We start from the raw sequence: 6000 nt of genomic DNA, 5'->3' as shown, positions 1-6000 counted from the left end.
TTCCAATGGTTATGGAAGAAAGCTGCTGGAAAACCATCAGGGCCAGGATAGCTTAAGGGATTCATCTGAAAAAGAGCTGCTTGGACTTCTGTGGCAATTTTTTAATATACCAACAAAAAGAACACGATATTTTGTCTTGGAGTATCATGCTCCTTCATTACAAACTTGAACCATCACATTATTTCTATAATACAGACTTGATACCATAAACCATAAGTAACTAATAACACATACAATAGCATTCCTCAATACAAGCAAAGATTATTGTCAGTCAACTTCATTCAATCTTGTTGTCTCTTCTTGATTAAGACGTAACTCCTCATATCATGTTATAGATTCTATCATTTTGGGATGAGAATGATAATTGAGATTATTACAGTGAAATTTTAATTATGCTCAGTTGGGAATGATATAGATTTTTCTAACAATTTTAAATATTTTAAAAAAATAAAAAAATAATTTACAACATCATTAAAAAATATTTCTTTAATCACGAAGTAAAATAAAAAATATTTTTTACGATTTTTTATTTTACTTCGTGATTAAAGAAGTATTTTTTTAATATTTGTTTTTACTTTTTTATTAAAGAAGTACTTTTTAATGATGTTCTAATTTTATTTTATTTTTTAAAAATATTTAAAAGTATTAAAAAATTTATATAAAAAAATAACTTAAAAAAAAAGACATAAGGGAGCCCACTCTAGCATTGTCAAGAGAGAGAGAAAGGCATAAAGGAGCCCACTCTAGAATTCCGACCTATTAGTTTATGTAATGTGTTATATAAGCTTGCTTCAAAGACACTTGTTAATAGGCTGAAGAAAGTACTGCCTGCCATCATTTCCAGCAACTAAAGCGCCTTTATACCGAGGAGGCTTATAACGGACAATGTGATGATAGCGTATGAATCCTTGCACACAATGAAAACAAGACAAAAAGGTAGAATTGGTATCATGGCGCTCAAGCTAGATATGTCAAAAGCTTATGATAGGATAGAATGGAGATACCTAGAGGCAGTCATGAAAAAATTGGGTTTCGGAGATAGATGGGTATCCCTGGTTATGAGATGTACTACTTCAGTGACCTATTCAATCCTTGTTAATGGGGAACCCGGGAGAATTTTGAAACCCACAAGGGGAATAAGATAAGGGGATCCTATTTCCCCCTACTTATTTATCTTTTGTGCAAAAGGGCTAAGTTCTTTGATTAATGCAGCTGAAGATAGAGGGGAAATAAGGGGAGTGAATGTTTCAAGAGGAGGAACAAGAATCAGCCACCTACTCTTTGCTAACGACTGTGTAATTTTCGGAAGAGCAAAGGTAGAGGAGTGGATGAGAATTAAAAATCTTTTGAAGAAGTATGAACAAGCATCGGGTTAATGCCTAAATATGCAGAAAACTTCTATGTTTTTTAGTTCAAATACTGCTGGAACGTCTAGAGCACTTGTTCAAAAGGCAGCAGGGGTTTCTATATGTGGAAACTATGAAAAATATCTTGGTCTACCAACCATAAACTATGGTTGGTAGATCAAGATACAATACTTTCAGGATTTTGAAGGAAAGGGTATGGGCTAAACTTTGCAGCTGGAAGAATTCATTCCTTTCACAGGCAGGGAAAGAAATATTATTGAAAGCAGTGGTTCAAGCAATTCCAACCTTTTCTATGAGTGTTTTTAGACTTCCACAAAGACTTTGCAAGGAACTAGCATCCCTATTGGCAAGATTCTGGTGGGGCCATAAACAGAATGAGAAGAAGATTCAATGGAGAAGTTGGTTTAAAATGGGAGAATAAAAAAGTAATGGAGGTTTGGGTTTCCGAGATTTTGAGTGCTTTAATTAGGCAATGCTTGCAAAGCAATGCTAGAGAATTTTGAAACAACGTGATTCCCTTGTGGCAAAGATAATGAAAGAGAAATATTTTAAAAAGGTGGGAATTGTTGATGCAAATTTAGGGTATGGGTCATCATTTATATGGAGAAGCATGTGGTCTTCATTGGAGTTAGTTAAAAAGGGGCTGTTGTGGAGAGTAGGTGATGGAAGTAATATAAGTGTATGGAGGGATAAATGGCTACCAACTCAAACCTCCCATTGTGTACAATCAACTATTAAAAATCTGTCTGCTGATGCGAAAGTGCAGCAACTTATTGATAGTGATGCAGGGGTATGGAAAAAGAACCTGATCTTTGACACTTTTAACAGAGAGGAAGCTAAAACTATATGTGAGATACCTTTGAGTAAATGGGGAACAATAGACAGATTGCTGTGGGGATATTCAAAGGATGGGAAGTTCTCTGTTAAGAGTGCTTATCATCTAGAACATGAAAGTATAAGGAAGAGGAAGGGGGATTCATCAAGGGGAAATAGAGCTAAGAATGGATGGAGGCTGATATGGGAGTTAAATGTCCCAAATGTGGTGAAGCATTTCTTGTGGAGGGCAGCTCATAATTTGCTACCTACAAAACAAAATCTGTACAAAAAACAAATTACCGAGTCTGATAGCTGCCCAATATGTGAGAGGGAACCTGAATCAATTATGCATGCAGTGTGGAGCTGCCCAGCTGCCTCAAACGTATGGGCAGATTATGATAGTCCAATGCATAAATGGTGTGTTTCAGAATTTGTGTTTGAAGATTTGTGGGGAAAACTTAATGATGTTCTCAAAGTAGAAAAGGTGGAGATGGTAGCTTGTATCATGAGGAAGATTTGGTTGAGAAGAAACTCAATGCTATATGAAGATAAATTTGATCACCCGAGAGTTATTATCTGTGCTGCAATGCAAGGACTAAGAGAGTTCAAGATGGCCCAGGACCAACTACAGGAAAACCAAATGAGGAGCAATGTTGAGAGAAGTGTGGTTAAATGGGAAAAACCAGATGAAAGGGTTTTGAAAGCAAACTGGGATGCTGCTGTGGATGCCAAGAACAATTGGGTGGGAATTGGAGTGGTTATCAGGGACTCAAATGGAGAGGTTCTTGCTTGTCTCTGCTCCAGGTTTGATCATAACACCAACCCAAATGTAGCTGAAGCCATGGGCCTAAGGAGGGCAGTAATCTTTTGTACTGAATTGGGATTATCAGATGTACTGTTGGAAGGGGACTCATTATTAATTGTGAATGCTACCAAGAGTAGAGAAGAGATAGGGGCGGAGTATGGATGCATTATTGATGATGTGAGGAGAGTCATGAATGGGAGATTGTGCTAGGATTTACATTTTGTGTATAGAGAAGCAAACAACATAGCGCACAAACTAGCAAGGTTAGCCCTTAATTTTGTTGATGAAAGGGTATGGATAGAGGAGAGTCCAATAGAAATTGCAAATGATGTTATTATGGAAAAACTTTGTAATGACTGTTTTAGTTGTTAATGAAGGAAGTAGATGTTTGTATAAAAAAAAAAAAAAGAGAGAGAGAGAGAAAGAGAAAAGTAAAAAAAAAAAAAGTACTTTTTTAATCAAAAAGTACTTATGATTTTTATGATTTATAAAAAAAATTAAAAAATATTTCTTTAATCAATAAGTAAAATAAAAAATCATTTTTATGATTTTTTATTTTACTTATTGATTAAAGAAATATTTTTTAATAATGTTGTAAATTATTTTTTTATTTTTTTTAAATATTTAAAATTGGTAAAAAAAATCTATATCATTCCCATCTGAGCATAATAAAAAATTTTAATTGAGGTAAGTGATGCTCAGCTGAAGGCTTCAACTCTCTTTCGGATTCTAATTATGTGATTGTGTTGATCTTTGACATGTAGTGTGGCTTAAGCTTATGCGAGTGAGAAGAAGAGGAAGCAGAAGACTCGAGATAAAAGCTCTCGGTAGTAGATCAGAAAAACGAGAGTGATACTTGGCTAAAGCTACTTCTTTACTAAACAAAAATCTAATTTTATTGACAAGTGTACAAATCTAGATCAATTGGATGGTGATAATTGAGCCCGCATGTTGTAAGCTGCTGCCATATGCTTTCCAGCTATAAGAGGCTTAATTTACAAACAATGGGTAGTCAGATGGGTGAGGGTGCAATCTTGTGTGACACTCTCCTGTAGGTCACTTGGCATTCGAAAATTACAATAAAGTCTTGCACTATAAATTTCTAAAAACTCCAACTAAACTAATGCTGTAAATCCATTTTGCCTAATTATGATCCTAAGTAACTCAATTATATCAAAGAAATTTTGGATTATCTTAAGGATCATAAATTGATTTGCTCTTGAAATGAAGTTTTTAACTAGTTTAATCCATAAAATTTTCTATGTTTATACATTAGATCAATATATTCAAAATTTGGAGAAATTCATTCGATCTAGTTTTCTTTTGGGATGTCGCAGCACTAGGGTTGTCGCAGCTCCTACTCCAAGAAGCACATCTCATCACAGACTACGCCACCACTTGCTGCCATGTTGTACGACACCACTTGCGACCAAAAGGCCCCACGCTTCCACATATATACAAGCACACTGATGAAATTTGAAAGATATTTCACTTTGATAATATTGCTCTATATTTGAAAAATATTACACACACACTTACAAGTGTTTGTCTAGAAAATAAATACACAAAGAGAAGAGTTATTCTAAGTAAGTATCCTAGAATTAAGGCTATTGGTTACAGAGTATAGACATGGAAAGTAATAGCTGTTACATCCTTGAATCAAGGCTAAGAATCTGCAGTGACGTTTGTTGCTTGATTTGAAGAATTTTCTTGATTTGAAGATGCTTCCGTTATACGCCCCCGCAAGATGGAGCTGCCATCGGCTAAGCCAATCTTGTCTCTTAGAAGTTCTGTTCCTTGGCGGGAAAGACCTTTTGTCAGAAGATCAGCCAGCTGGTCATGTGTGTGTACATGATGAACATTGAGGATTCCACGTTGAACCATGTCCCGAACGAAATGAAGGTCAATCTGAATATGTTTCATGTGAGAGTGTTGGACAGGATTAAAACTGAGATGAGTTGCACCCAAATTATCACAGAGCAGCTTGGGTTGTCCCGATAATGGCAGACCAAGTTCCTTGAATAATGAGAGAAGCCATGATGTCTCGGAGGCTGCATTGGCAAGAGTTCTATATTCTGCTTCAGTTGATGAACGTGCTACTGCCCTTTGCTTCTTTGAACTCCATGAGATAGGATTAACACCAAGGAAACTGATATAGGCGGATGTAGAGGTCCGATCATCATAGTTGCCCGCCCAATCTGCATCAGTATATGTAATGAGTTCAAATCTAGAATTTTTTCTGATGTGAAGTCCATGAAATATAGTGTGCTTTAAATAACGAACAAGGCGCTTTGTGGCTATCCAATGTGTCACTGTAGGCTTGTGCATAAACTGTGAAAATTTATTTACTGAGAAAGACATGTTCGGGTGAGTGAGTGACAAGTATTGGAGAGCACCAATGATACTTCTAGATTCTGAACTATTGGTGGATGAAGTACCATCAACCAATTTGAGAGGTGTGGTGGTAGACAATGGAGTTGAGACATCTTTAGCACCAAGCATATTGGTTTTGGACAATAGGTCTCGAATGTACTTGTGTTGAGACAAAAAAAAGTCCAGATCTAGTGGAAATAACCTCCATTCCCAAGAAAAAATTTAGCGGCCCCATATCTTTTAAAGAAAACCAAGTGCCAAGTTGGGCAACAATCTCATACACAAAACATGTGTTATTTCCAGTGATAACCAGATCATCAACATATACTAATAAATAGCATATAACAAAATTCTGACAATAGATAAAAAGTGAGGAGTTAGCTTTGGAATTTTGAAACCCAAGACCCATAATTGCCAGTTTAAGAGCAGAATACCAAGCTCTTGGGGCCTGTTTAAGGCCATAGATGGCCTTGCGTAGCCTGCACACATGATTTGGTTTGGTGACATCTTTAAATCCCGGGGGTTGCATCATATACACTATCTCAGTTAAATCACCATGCAAAAAAGCATTATTAACATCTAATTGTCTCAATGACCACCCCTGCATTACAACCACTGTCAGGACAATCCTAATGGTAG

This window comes from Juglans regia, chromosome 9 (genome assembly GCF_001411555.2).
Source record: "Juglans regia cultivar Chandler chromosome 9, Walnut 2.0, whole genome shotgun sequence".
Classification (NCBI taxonomy): Eukaryota; Viridiplantae; Streptophyta; class Magnoliopsida; order Fagales; family Juglandaceae; genus Juglans; species Juglans regia.
This window is presented reverse-complemented; position numbering follows the sequence as displayed.